Source organism: Macaca fascicularis, chromosome 14 (assembly GCF_037993035.2).
Source record: "Macaca fascicularis isolate 582-1 chromosome 14, T2T-MFA8v1.1".
Lineage (NCBI taxonomy): Eukaryota > Metazoa > Chordata > Mammalia > Primates > Cercopithecidae > Macaca > Macaca fascicularis.
The window spans coordinates 83,712,908-83,728,792 of NC_088388.1; the positions used below are offsets into that span (position 1 = coordinate 83,712,908).

At 35.9% G+C, this 15,885-nt stretch overlaps 1 protein-coding gene across 20 annotated transcripts in view; it reads right to left on the reverse strand.

The window, feature by feature from the left end:
- Positions 1-15,885, reverse strand: part of DLG2 (discs large MAGUK scaffold protein 2) — a 2,233,585-nt gene that overhangs the window by 1,275,390 nt on the left and 942,310 nt on the right. The window lies entirely within an intron of this gene.

The window sequence follows — 15,885 nt, forward strand, 5'->3', positions numbered from 1 at the left end:
GGGGAGGTAAAATAAAAATAAAATAAAATAAAAATAAACCATAAAAATAAAAGGAAGCGAGGCACTTAGAGGAGGGTTCAAAGGAGGTGGGGCAGTATTAGCATGTAAAAGGATGTGCCCGCCTACTCTCCCCAGTCACACAAGATTGTCATGCGAGCTGAAGGGGGCTGAAATTATTTCCTCTGAAGAAGAAGAAGAAAAAACATACTGCAGCTCCCGATTTGGTAAAAAGCCAGTGGTTTGCTGCAATCCAGAGTCACTGTGGGGAGCGCTGGCCGGGCAAGTGGGGTGGGAGGGAGGGGCTGAGAAAGGGAGGAAGCGCGGTGCTTGCCAGCCTGGCCCTGCCTTTGGGTGCTCTTGGTGCCGCCGAGGAGTCCCCAGCGTGGGAGCGCGGGACCTCCCCGCGCTGACGTGACCCCGAGACTGCATTTGGCCCCCACCGCTACAGCCACCCGAGGGTAGAAGACCTCCGAGGCCGACTTCCCGGGAAGGGAAGGGGAGGCCCGAGCGGAGCCCTGCCAGGAGCATCCTCCTAGCCCTTTGACAACAGCGTGCCTTGCCGGGGGCGGTCGGAGGGCCAGCAAAGAAATCTAGGGTAGAAAACAGTCTCCAAATGATTTCGCTGGTGCCCTACGCCGTTGACTTCTGGGTCAGGGAGCCTACTCACTCCCTGGGTAGGGAAGCGGCCTCAGAACCCAGGCTTTATTTGACATAACATTTGTCAAACTCAAAAAAGAAGCGTCTGCCCCTTCCCCACCTTGATGTCTCTGAGGCTCCAGGAAACCCCAGAAGTAGTATTTATGTTGTTCCAGAAGTATGAATGACAAGACTGATGGATGCTTTATTGTTTGTTTGTTTTTTGGTTTTGTTTTTTGTTTTTAACTGAGGCTGTCAAAATTGCAAAAGACCAAAAAAAAAAAAAAAAAAATCAGCATGTGGCTGGCTGGCACAGCTGCAAAATTGCTTATGGAAGACAAAAACAAATGTGATAACAAGGGTGTGGGGGTAGGAAGTGGGTAAAACTAGCACTTTTTGGGTGCCACCTGGATGCCTGGCACTATGCCTCACAGATGGTTGGTAGAAAGAGAGCAAAACATCAGAGTTTGGAATCAGATTCTGGCTCTGGTGCTAGATGTGGCTTTGTGTAAGTCACTTACATTATCCAAATCCCTGTTTGCTTACCTGTAACTAGAAGGTGTTAACCCCTAACCTAAAGGTTTGTCACGAAGACGAGACAGATATATTGACCAACATATTCCTGTGGTAAGCCCCAGTACATGGTAGCTGCTCTTAACTTACATAGCTTATTTCATTTCTTAGCTTGAGAGGTAGATATTATTCAACATATTTTTTCTAGGGGAAGAAACTGAGACCCTTAGTGTTTTATCACTTGCTCAAGTCACATAATCAGTAAGTCTGAAGGTTAGGTTCAAAGAAAAGTAGAGGAGAGTTTAGAAAACAGCATCATGAGAGACATAACACACTTCTCCAGAAACATGTTCCAAAGTATTCAGATTTATTTGAGAAGGATCAGGACTCTCACATTTACATGAATATGGTAATTCCAAGACTCTTTCCAATTTGGTGTTAAATTCAGAAATCCCACCTGAAATACAGGAACAACATAGTCCAAAGTATCCATGGCAAACTGACCACATCCTCCTGATGCGGTTCCATCAGAATGCCAGACCACTTATATCGTAAACTAATAAAAGCCTCAATATCATGGTATGCTTCCTCCTTAGAAAGTTTAAATGTATTGGTTAGAATAAAAGAACATACCAACTTGCAAACCGTTAAGTCAAAGACAGTACCTTATAAAGTGCCTTTGCCCCACCCATATCCAAAATACTCTCCTCTTCTCTCCCAAGTTGATGGAAAATAAACCTGATTATGTCATAATTATCTATGATGCTTATTATAAATACGGATTATGAAGCCCAACCCTACATTTTCATCCTATAGGCCAGTAGAATGTCAATAAATCTACATTCTAATCAGCCCCCTTGTGAGAGGAATGCAATTCCTCCTTATGAAATAAGACTTATCTGAAGGAAATTCAATATGGAACAAAGTATGACCCTCAGAGTTGAGTTATACCTGGTTCTAACTGTAGAGGGCAGCCATGCCTAAAGTTTTGGGATTCTTACACTAAGTGCAGAAGTCCTTGCCTAGTAGATATCTCCATTAGGAATCAGTACTGATTCAATCTAATGAATAGCTGGAGGCCGCTGGGACTCAGGAGGTCTAATCTATAAGTTCTTAAACATACGAGGTCACATTTTAGGAGCAAAACTCTGGTCTGAGGCCTTGTGTGAAAATTTAAAGTCACATGTATAGATTAAGTATATCCCTTACCATTTTATTCCTTTATGTTAGCATAAAAAGTGTGATTGTGTGAGCAATTCCACCTACCGAGCATCTATAATTGTGGCTGGTTTTTCCAAGAGAATAGATTCTAAAAAAGCTGTACAATATTTCCCTTATTCATTAGCCTATAATTTGGATTTCAAACACCCCAAAAGTATTGTATGCTCTATATTGTGATGTTCCAATAATATCTAACAGTCTTTCCCTAATGAATTACCCAAGCTAAAGCTGACCTCCTATTCTAGGGCAGCATTAAGGCTGCTATGTGCAAGTTATTCCCCATTTTACAGTTTGTGCTAGTTTAAATTGATAAAGTGAAATGACAAAATATAAAACAAAATGTATATTTCATTTCCTTGACTTTTTATGTTTAACTTTAATCAGTGAGAGTTCATTTCTCTGTATGTGGGTGTATATGTGTTTATCTGTTATCCATTTATATGTATTAGATAAAATGCTTTCCCTTAATTCTCCTCTCCAAATAACAACTCTGGGGTAAATTGAAGGGGAAGATGAGGGGAAAAGTGGTTTCCATGACAATGCATTCCATAGTTACAGCCAGTAACCACTGTTGTTAAAATACATGAATCACTGTTACCTTAAGATATGAACACACTGCATTACTGGTTTGAAAAGTACTAATTTGAGAGTGTACTGCATGGGGGTGTACTGCAATATTTTTAGGAGATATTACTAGGAAATGCAAGGAGATGACGCATTCATTTTCATAGTCAAAATAAACTATTCTTAATTAGACATTTCAATGATTGATAAAATTTACAGTTCCTCCTAGTAATTATCACTTTTATAAAATGATGCATCACAACAATACACTATTAAGCATTTCTCCTAATGACAACTTTCCTCAAAATGGACTCATAATTACAAAAATAGGATTATCAATAAATGTAACCAGGGTTTAATTTTAATCTTTTATTTATTATTGTTATACTTAATCAGAAACTGGGACACAGTAAGAGACATTAGCTAGTTATTCATCTTTTTTCTTTGTTGATTCTTTCATAGCAATTTTTTAAAAACAAGTTGTTCATGTTGTAAAGGAAAAGAATAGATTGGCTATTAGGAGCCATGGTGCTGTTTCCTACTCTCTGCGTGACTTTGAGCAAGCTACTCAGCCTCTCTAAGTTTCAATTCCCTTTTTTATTAAGATGAAATAGGTATATTAGATTATTTCTAAGTTTGCTTCCAATGTTGAAATTCTCTGAGTGATCTTCTAAATACGATTTTATGAATGTAAAGGAAATTTGAGAAACCATTTTGTTCAGTTACCTATCTTCAGAAATTTCACTCTTCCATAACATTTACTATTTGATAGGCACTAATATCATGTTTGCTATGTACACTGTTTTGAATTCCACAGAGTGCTAGAGCCAGTCCTACTCATGACAGCTGGTTATGTGTAACTCTGTCTAATTTCACATTCAGTGACATCATGCTGGTAGCTTTGAATCAGTCATGAGAGAGTATTTACACCATTTAAATGAACAAACACCACAATTCAGGACTTTTTTCTGCAAAACACTTTTACCAGTACAGCACTGATCTAAGTACTTTAACTACATTAACATTTTTAACCATCACAATCACTCAATCTCACCCAAAAAAGGAAAGTGAATGACAGAGTGAGAATAATGCCCAAGGTAACAACATTGTTATACTAATCAGCTAAATGAATCAACTAACAAAAATAGTTTTGATGACTTTCAATCACAAATGTTTATTTCTTCCTTATGTTAGATGTACTTCATAGCTTAGCTATCATTCTAGCCCATATTGTCCATGGACAGAAGAGTAGCCTCTATAAGTAGCTTCTGTCGCATGGAAGAGTAACCTCTATCTAATGTTCTCATGGCGGAAGGAGAAATGATCAATGATTGAATATGCAGCGAATCTTAAAACATCTGTTCAGACATTAAAAACATCTTCCAGCTCACATTTTATTAGCTAAAGAATGTCATGTGGCCAACCTGATGACAAAGGTTGGGGAAAGATAATTATTTCAGAGGGAGGAAAGAGAGAATACTGATAACAGTAATATAAAACACTATGGTTTATTCGAGTGATAGAATTGAGATTTGAAGTCAAGCCATCTGATTTGAGGATCTAAGCTCTTAATAGACTATCCCGGCTATCACTTATAGCTAACACCTCCCAATTTTTCATCTACTGTCTATAATAGTGTTTGTTATTTAGTAACTCTTTGAGGGAATTCTTCCTTATGACCCCTATAAAGAAAGCATAGTGTTTAGGTAACACATGAACTTTGGAGACAATCAAACATATAAGGTTTTGTCATTATTAGCGTGAGATTTCAACCTTTAAATCCTTTTCCATCTCCTCTACCACTGTAAATTGAAGTCCATTTATTTCATTTAATCTTTAGTAGAGATGTTTTCATGTAAGTGGAACATTGCATTTTTATCATTGAGTTTCCCAAAACATGTAAGGCAGAGAGGAATATGAATGTCCTTCTGCCATCAGTGAGTTTACAAACCAGTTGACTAGGTTACTCCGAAATGAGAGTAATGAAACTCTTCCTTACAGTAAGAAAGTATATACAATTAAGAACTAATAAATATACTCAAAGTCCATACGAATGCTTGACCAATCTAGTTAACTTAGCTAAGCTACCATTTCTTGTTTCGTAAAATGGTGATAATACTATAGCATTACTATAAGGCTTAAATGAGATAATGTGTTGAAAAATGCCAGTCATCTTTATCTGGTTTGTATTAGGCACTCAGTAAATTATAAGGGCTTTGTGTCACTTTTCTGTTTTGTTTTTTTTTTAATTAAAGTCAACAGAAAAGAATAAACCTACCCAATATGTATAATCTCTTTATACTGAACAATTCTAAGTCTTTAACCTTTCTTCACAAGTTTTACTGTCTCAGCGTCTCTCCTTAGACCCTTTCTCAGTTCTTCCATACTCCTCTTACTGAAGAAAACACAACTGCAATGATATATTCTCAGGTCCCACATCAATAAACTCTAATATCTATCATGTTCCCTCATAATTGTCAACCCTTTGTGTTCACTGTAATTTATTATTATTATTATTATACTTCAAGTTCTGAGGTACATGTGCAGAATGTGCAGCTTTGTTACATAGGTATATACATGCCATGGTGGTTTGCTGCAACCATCAACCCGTCTCCTACATTAAGTATTTCTCCTAATGCTATCCCTCCCCTACCCTCTACCCGCCAACAGGCCCTGGTGTGTGATATTCCCCTCCCCATGTCCATGTGTTCTCATTGTTCAGCTCCCACTTACGAGTGAGAACATGTGGTGCTTGGTTTTCTGTTCTTGTGATAGTTTGCTGAGAATGGTGGTTTCCAGCTTCATCCACGTCCCTGCAAAAGACATGAACTCATCCCTTCTTTATGGCTGCATAGTATTCCATGGTGTATATGTGCCACATTTGCTTTATCCAATCTATTACTGGACGCTTGGGTTGTTTCCAAGTCTTTGCTATTGTGAATAGTGCTGCGATAAACAAATGTGTGTATGTATCTTTATAGTAGAATGATTTATAATCCTTTGGGTATATACCCAGTAATGGGATTGCTGGGTCAAATGGTATTTCTGGTTCTAGATCCTTGAGGAATTGCCAGTCTTCCACAATGGTTGAACTAATTTACACTCCCACCAACAGTGTAAAAGTATCCCTATTTCTCCACATCCTCTCCAGCATCTATTGTTTCCTGACTTTTAAATGATCTCCATTCTAGCTAGCATGAGATGGTGGTTTCGATTTGCATTTCTCCAATGACTGGTGATAATGAGCATTTTTCATATGTCTGTTGGCTGCATAAATGTCTTCTTTTGAGAAGTGTCTGTTCATATCCTTTGTCCAGTTTTTGATTTTCTTTTTCTTGTAAATTTGTTTAAGTTATTTGTAGATTCTGGATATTAGCCTTTTGTCAGATGGATAGATTGTAAAAATTTTCTCCCATTCTGTAGGTTGCCTGTTCACTCTGATGATAGTTTATTTTGCTGTGCAGAAGCTCTTTAATTAGATCCCATTTGTCAATTTTCGCTTTTGTTGCCATTGCTTTTGGTGTTGTAGACATGAAGTCTTTGCCCATGCCTATTTCCTGAATGGTATTGCCCAGGTTTTCTTCTAGGATTTTTATTAAACTTACGTTTAAGTCTTTGATCCATCTTGAGTTGATTTTTGTGTAAGGTGTAAGGAAGGGGTCCAGTTTCAGTTTTCTGCATATGGCTTGCCAGTTTTCCCAGTGCTATTTATTAAACAGGGAATCTTTTTCCCATGGCTTGTTTGTGTCAGGTTTGTCACAGATCTGATGGTTTTATATGGTGGTGTTATGTCTGAGGCCTCTGTTCTGTATGCCGGTTTTCAAAGGTAATGCTTCCAGTTTTTGCCCAGTTAGTATGATATTGGCTGTGGGTTTGTCATAAATAGCTCTTATTATTTTGAGATATGTTCCATTGATACTTAGTTTATTGAGAGTTTTTAGCCTGAAGGGGTGTTGAACTTGTCAAAGGCCTTTTCTGCATCTGTTGAGATAATCATGTGGTTTTTGTCTTTGGTTCTGTTTATTGATGGATTATGTTTATTTATTGGCATATGTTGAACCAGCCTTACATCCCAAGGATGAAGCCAACTTAATCGTGGTGGATAAGCTTTTTGATGTGCTGCTGGATTTGGTTTGCCAGTATTTTATTGAGGATCTTCACATTGATGTTCATCAGGGATACTGGCCTGATATTTTCTTTTTTTGTCAGTCTCTGCCAGATTTTGTTATCAGGATGATGCTGGCCTCATGAAATGAGTTAGAGAGAATTCCCTCTTTTTCTATTGTTTGGAATAGTTTCAGAAGAAATGGTACCAGCTCCTCTTTGTACCTCTGGTAGAATTTGGCTGTGAATCCATCTGATCTTGGACTTTTTTTTGTTGTTAGGCTATTAATTACTGCCTCAATTTCAGAACTTGTTATTAATTTATTCAGGGATTCAACTTCTTCCTGGTTTAGACACAGAAGGGTGCGTGTGTCCAGGAATTTATCCATTTCTTCTAGATTTTCTAGTTTATTTGCATAGAGGTGTTTATAGTATTCTCTGATGGTAGTTTGTATTTCTGTGGGATCAGTGATGATAGCCCCTATATCATTTTTTATTGCATCTACTTGATTCCTCTCTCTTTTCTTCTTTATTAGTCTTAGTCTGGCTAGCAGTCTATTTTATTGATCTTTTCGAGAAACCAGCTCCTGAATTCATTGATTTTTTTAAGGGTTTTTCGTGTCTCTATGTCCTTCAGTTCTGCTCTGATCTTAGTTATTTCTTGTCTTCTGTTAGATTTTGAATTTGTTTGTTGTTGTTTCGTTGGTTCTTTTAATTTTGATGTTAAGGTGTCAATTGTAGATCTTTCCTTCTTTCTCTTGTGAGCATTTAGTGCTATAAGTTTCCCTCTACACACTGCTTTAAATGTGTCCCAGAGATTCTGGTACATTGTATCTTTGTTCTCCTTGGTTTCAAAGAACATCTTTATTTCTGCCTTTGTTATGTACCCAGTAGTCATTCAGGAGCAGGTTGTTCAGTTTCCATGTAGTTGTGTGGTTTTGAGTGAGTTTTTAAATCCTATGTTGTAATTTGGTTGCACTGTGTTCTGAGAGACTGTTTGTTATGATTTCCGTTCTTTTGCATTTGCTGAGGAGTGTTTTACTTCCAATTATGTGGTTAATTTTAGAATAAGTGTGATGAGGTGCTAAGTAGAATGTATATTCTGTTGAATAGGGGTGGAGAGTTCTGTTCACTGTAATTTCTTTTTTTTTTTTTTTTTTTTTTTTTTTTTGAGACGGAGTCTCGCTCTGTTTGCCCAGGCTGGAGTGCAGTGGCCGGATCTTAGCTCATTGCAAGCTCCTCCTCCCGGGTTTATGCCATTCTTCTGCCTCAGCCTCCCGAGTAGCTGGGACCACAGGCGCCTGCCACCACGCCCGGCTAGTTTTTTTGTATTTTTAGTAGAGACGGGGTTTCACCGTGTCAGCCAGGATGGTCTCGATCTCCTGACCTCGTGATCCGCCCGTCTCGGCCTCCCAAAGTGCTGGGATTACAGGCTTGAGCCACTGCGCCCGGCCTGTTCACTGTAATTTCTAAGTCCTCTATGTCCACTCAACTACCCCCAAGTATAGACTCTTTTACTTAGCATGTTTGTATGACCTTCATTTGAAATAGTTTTCTTATATAGTTGATTAGTCAATAAATGGATGAATAAAGAACCAATACATAAGTGATCTCAGCCAGACTTTCCACTGCTTACACCTAGGCTCTAGGTGAAATACTGTGAAGGTCTTTGAGTCCTGACCCAGCTCCCCTCCCTGCCACCTCCTTGGTAGGAGGAGTATACTCTTTATTGAAGAAATGCCAGCCTATTCGTTCTGAATCAATTTTGACATTTTGTTTCAGCAGCAAGTGTTTTTTGAAATAATTATTGTCCCCTCACAATTTTGCCTTTGAGACTTCTCATGACAGTTACTTTCAACCTTGTTGCCATTTTGAAAAGGCAACTCCAAAACACTACCCGCTACACCACCTGTGAGAATACTGTTAATGGCAAAATTCAAATAACAGAAGAACCCTTCTTAGGCCTTATTGTTCACCAAATTTGATGTCAATGTTGAAATAATAAAAGTTGGGTCTATGTTCCAGTCCTAGTTTGGACACCTGCTATGCAATTCTAAATTGTTACTTAACCTGACAGTTAATTGTCTCAAGTACAAAAAAGGGGAGGAGGTTGTTGAGTAATAATACCTCTATCACAGGGTTCCTATGAGAATTAACTAAAATGCCACATGTAAAAGTACCTATCAAAGTGCCTGGCACATATTATTAATAAATGCTTAATAATATTCATTTGTCCACTCACTGATTCTTGTATTCATCCATTCATTACACACCAAAGCTAGCCAAGAAACTTCTTTAAAACAAACGTCAACCAACCACAGCAAAATTTCTGTAAAATCACTAATTCTATTTTTATATTGGACTTGCCCATCTGTGAAACAAAGGCAAATTGATCATTGTCAAAAAAATAAACTAAATCAGAGTTCAACTTTGAAAGCAGTAATTCATGAGAAGACTGACAAGAACATGGCTCATTTTAAATGGCTTTATATTGCCACTGTGTGCTTCTCTACTACAAATAGATTTTCCTTATCAGCTCCCTTTCATCTGAACAATAGATGGCTCTTCTAGCTGCATAAACTAGATGAGGCATCTTACATACCCCCAAGAACACCACTCTATTATGTCACAAGAAGTGGCCCTCAGCTAATCATACAGTAAGTTGAATGATTACTCAATGAAACAACTCCTCCCCTAAAACTGTGAAGACATCAGATTTCTGGTATAATCTCCAGCTATGTATCACAGATTTAAGATAATGATATAATTACACTTTTTCTCTTAATGAGCTGCAAGCATAATGGTTAAAGTCCTTGATGGTACCAAATTTTAAGTATAGCCTACCTAGATTCTTATGTCCAGTTTGCTTAAAATAAGATTATTATAAGTAAACTACCTTTTGGTACAGTGTGTGAGTTAGTTGTATTACAAGAATGATGGTGCTTTCTTCCTTTAATACAAGGACTGTCAATCTCAAATGTAATGCATTGGAAGATGTGCGTAGTATTTGCTTTAGTTAGCATCTGATCATGGAAAAACTTTGCTTGGTTGATGATGTTAGCACATTAACTTTATCTCCCCCTTTTGGTTACCAATTGTATACTTTGAAGTACCTACTATGTACTAGACACTAGGCCAAGTTCGGGATACAGTGGTTAAGTACAGACCAATGCAGTGCTGGCCTCATGGAGATTACAAACCAATGGAGAAAGCAGATTGGGATAAGTGCTTTGAGGAGAGCTACATGGCTGTATAAGAGCATATATAGGGGAATCTCATCTAAAAATGGAGATAGAGAAGGTGTAATTAGGAGAATGATAACTGAGTTGAGATAAGAAAAATAAGTGGGAATTAACTAGACAAATAGAAAGGGGAAAAGCATCTCAAAGAAAAGGAATAGGATATACAAAGAATATGTGGTACCAGCACACAAGGAACATGGAAAGGACTGAGATAAAGAGAATACAGAAAATAAGGGGAAACATCAAGTGAACAGAGGCTGAAGAAGAAAGCAGAGGTGAGACTATTCAGATTATATTTAAAATGTTTGTTCTTATTCTGAAAGCCTTAGGAAACTACACAAAAAATATTTTAAAGCAGCTTTATTGGTGGAGAACTAACATACAATAAACTGGAAATATTTAAAGTATAAATCTGGTAATTTTCAACATATGTATACATCTGTGACACCATCAACATAATCAAGATAATAAACACATCTATCACCTTTAAATGTTTCCACGTGGCCCTTTGTAACCTCTACCCCTCCCACTATTTCCTAATCCCCCATCCCAAAGCAATCACTCATCTGCTGTCTGTCACTAAATATTTATTTGTATTTTCAAGAGATTTATATAAATGAAATCATACAATATGTGTTTGGAGTCTGAATTTCTTCCACTCAGCATATGTATTCTAAGGCTTATCTAGGTGGTTCCATGTGCCAATAGTTTACTTCTTTTCTTATTACCAAGCAATATTACATTGTAAAGATATATTATATAATTTGTTTATATTTGTTGACGAACATTTGAGTCACTTTCAGTTCGAAGTTATATAGCTGCTACGAATATCTGTGCATAAGTCTCTGTATGGACTTACATATTTCCTCTTCTTTTGGAGTGGATTTGCTTGATAACATGATGAATATGTGTTTATATTTTAAGAAACTGTTAAATTGTTTTTCAAAGTTCTTGTCTCACTTTACATTCCCACGGTCAGTGTATGAGAATTCTAGATCTTTGACATCTTCACCTGGTATTGTCAATCATTTTAATTGTAGCCATTCTAATAGATGTATAACTACCTCATTATAGTTTTAATTTGCCTTTCCTTAATGACTCATTGTGTTGAACATCTTTTCATGTGTTTTTCCCCCACTATCTTTGCTAAAGTATCAATTCAAATCTCTTACTTAGCTTTAAAATTGAGTTGTTTGTTTCTTATTAAGTTTTGAGAGTTTTTCTATAGTCTAGATTCAAACCTATATTAGCTATATGTTGCATATAGTATTTCCCAGTCTGTGGTTTGTCTTTTCATTCTTATCAATGTCTTCTGAATACCAGAAGTTTTAGTATTGATGAATGCAATTTATTAGTTTTTTTCCTTTATGGGTCATACTTTTATTTCATATCTAAGAAATCTGTGTTTAACACAAGGTCACAAAGATGTTCTTCTCTTATTTCTTCTAGAGGTTTTGTAATTTTACATTTTGACCTATGATCAATTTTGAGTTAATTTTTGTATATGATATGAAGTATGGATCCAAGTTCATTTTTTGCACGTGTATATGTAATTGTTTCTGTATTATTTGTTGAAATGACTATCCTTTTTACATTTAATTGTATGTCTTTGTCCTTATATGTATGGTTTAATTTTGGACTCTCCATTCTATCAATCTGTTTCTCCATCTTTCCACCAATACTATGTTTTGGTCACTGCAGCTTTATAATAATTCTTGCATCAAGATATTTTTGACCTCCAACTTTGTTCTCTTTTTTTCAGAGCTGTTTTGACTCTCCTAGGCACTTTAAATTTTCACACAATTTTTAGAATGAACTTGTTAATTCTACACCTACAAAAATTTCAACTGGAATTTTGACTGTGTTGAATTGTGTTGAATCTTTAGATAAGGTTAGAGAGAATTAACATCTTAATGATACTGATTCTTCCAACCCATTAGCAAAGTATCTGTTTACTTCTTTAATTTTACTCAGCGATATTCTATAATTTCCAATGTACTGATTTTTTCACATATGTCATCAGATTTATTCCTAAGTATTTCATATTTTATGCTCTTCTAAACGGAATTCCTTTATTGATTTTAATTTGTAACTGTTGTTAGTACATAGAAATACAAATGGTTAATTTGTATATTGTCCTTTTATTCTGCAACTTTGCTAAACTCACCTATTAGTCTGGTAGCCTTTTAAATAGATTCTATCAAATCATGACATGTCATCTATAAACAAAAATGAGTTTTCCATCTTCCTTTGCTTCTTTTTCTTTACTAATTGTACTGGTTAAAACATCCAGAACAATGTTGCATGAAAGTAGAGAAAGTGGATATCCCTGTTTCTGATCTTAAGGGGAAAATATTCAGCCTTTCACCACTAAATACGATGTTAGCTACAGGTTTTTCACATATGTTCCTTATCAGGTTGAAGAAATTCCCTTCTATTTATATTTTGCTAAGAGTTTTTGTTTTGTTTTGTTTTTAATCAGGAATAGATATTAGATTTTGTCACATGGTTTCTCTATGCCTGAGATTTTTTTAGGTGATTAACATGGCGATTTTTGAATGTTAAACAATCCTGTATTCCTGAAATAAAGCTCCTTTGGTCATGATATATTATAACTTTAGTGTACTATTAGATTCCATTTGCTAAAATTTTGTTTAGAACTTTTTCCATCTATGTTCATGAGGGGTATTAGTCTGTAACATTTTTTATTGAAATATATTTGCCTATTTTTATACCAAGGCAATACAGGCCTCATGGAGTGAGTTGGAAAGTATTGCCTACTCTTTGATATTTTAGGAATGATTTGCATAGAATTGGTGCTATTTCTTCTTGAAATGTTTGGTAGAATTTACCAAAATCAAACTATCTGGGCTGAGAAAGAGAGAGAGAGAGAGAGAGAGAGAGAGAGAGAGAGAGAGAGAAAGGGAATGTGATATGTGTGTATGGGAAGTTTTATATAAAGTTTTTAAGCAGAAGTGGGGGATGTGATATTATATTGCATTTCAAGAAGATTGTCTGGCTGTAGTGTGGTGAAGGACTGGAATGGAACAATACCGTCAGTGGGTAGAACACTGAAGAGGTGCTCTCAGTAGTGCAGGCAACAGATAATGGTGATACAGACTAGAGAAACGGCACTGGAAACAAAGATAAATAGTTCAACTCAAGGAACATCTTAAAAAGTGAGTGAAAGTGATAAGCACTGGGGGTAGATCAGATATGGGGGAAGTTCAGTATGACTTCTAGGTTTCTGGTTTACATAACTGGATAAGTTGTAATGCCATTCACTGAAATATGATACACTAAAAAGTAAGACAGTGTTTGTGTATATGTGTGGGATGGAGGAGGCATTATTCCTTTTGGGGGATTTTGCTTATTTGTTTGTTTGTTCTTTTTGCTTGCATTGTAAATTTGATTTACAGTGTTTTTGGTAACTCTAACTTGGATACATTCCTCTAGAGCTCAGCATAAGCTAGGTTAGAAATATAAACTTATGAAGTGTCTGTCAATAGGTTGTATTAAAGGCTCAGAAATAGCTATCATCCAACCTGAGAGAAGAGCATGACAATAAAAAATTATCTAGAATCAGACTTTGAAGAACTTTTTTTTTTTGTCTTTTAAAAAACATCAGGAAACTATTTTTCTTAGTAGCTACTCTGTTGACTCTGCTTAACAATGACATAATATATCCTTTTTCAATAATGTATATACCATCTATATTTGGTCTTAGTTGGTGCCAGAGAGGCAGCAAGGTGGTAAGATAAAATAAATATTGCAAAGAAAAAAGAAATTTCAGGACATAACAACAATATGTATGGTTCTTACAATTAGCTACCCTCTTGATTTCAATATACTAGGTATTCTGTTTCATTCATTTGTTTATCAATAGAGATACATCTCCTATATGATGCTATAAAATTATTATTTTTGAGATATTAAAATGTTAGTGGATGAAAAGATCAAGAAAAGGCCAATATTATTAATCAGCAGGGAAATGAAAATTAAACCACAATGAGATGCCACTATACACCAAGTGGAATGGCTAAAACTTAGGAGTTTAACAATTCCAAGTGTTGATGAGGATGTGGAGGAACTGAAACTCCCATACATTGCTGGTGGGAATGTAAAATGGTCCAACCACTTCGGAAAACAGCTTGGCATTTCTTAAAAATTTAAACATAAATATATTGTACAACACAGCCATTCCATTTCTAGGTATTCAAGAGAAATGAAAACATGTGTCTACACAGACCAGCAGCTTTTTTCATAATATCCCCAAATTAGAAACAACCCACAGATACATTAACAAGTGAATGTATAAACAAAACAAGATATATATGTAAAATCTCAGAATTATTGTTCCAATTAAAAGGCACAAAAGTGTGCATATTATATAAATCCTTTTACACAGAAATATATAAAATAAAAATCAATATATAGTGATATAAAGTAGATCTACTGCTTCCTAGGCCTAGAGGTAGACAGAGGGAAGGGATAAAAGGAGGAATGAGGAATCTTGGGGTGATGGTAATTATCTGTAACTGTAATGTGGCAGTGGTTTCTCAGATGTACATAGCTATCAAAACAGAGCAAATTGTATATTTTAAACAGATTCATTTTTATTATATGTAAATTAAACTCAATAATGTAGATTAAATATCTTAGGTGGTTTAAAACTCAAGACCAAAGAATTATATTAATCTTCTAGATAAATTACTAAATTAAACACCAATGGTAGAGTTTTTTTTTTTTTAAATCAAAGTAACTCCCAAATCAATTTTTTCCTACACAAGTATTATTACATGAACTGATGACTCCCTACTTTGTTAGAAGATAGAATTCCATATGGGGCTTAGTTTTCCAGAACTAGAAAATATTTATTTATTATATGTTTGCCAAGATCACTCAGACAACTACTTTGTTCACTCTTATGAGCACTTTACCTGAGTTTTAAAAAATATTTTATATCACTAGGAAAAGATATGTCTTTAAAAATGGAAAGCTGCTAGTGAGGAAAGCCTAAAGTTTTAGAGTTTAAAATTGAGAAATATTGATGAAGCAGTAAGTATATGATTGAATAATAAAACTACCTGGCTAAGGAATCTGGGACTTTCGTTTGTTGATTAGAATTCCTATTTTTCCTCACATCTGACAGGAGGTCAAGGGAAGACAAACTAGATGAAGGATGTAGCCATTTTACATAAAACAGTATCAAACCAATATAGTAGTATGCAAAACTATCTCACTTCTATGGACATTGAAACGTATTTGAATAATATTTTATTTATGTTCCATAACTACCCTGTGATCCCAAAGTTTAATTTAGTACAGTCTCCTGGGGTCTTTTTACAGGATGTGATGAAATGGTCCTTGTGCCCAGGCCCCAACTAGGCCCTAGAGTCCATTGTCTTGGGGTATACTAACCAGATTCTCAGCCTCACAATGACTGGGTCTACTCTGTATTTACCCTAACTTTACGAAATTGGGAGGTTATCACTGCTATTAGTTTCCATGACATCCACTAGATAAAAGAAGGAAGGTTGCAAGAAAGAACCAAAGTCATCGAAAAACAGTTACGATTTTACTGGAGTGCCAAAGGGAGATGGCT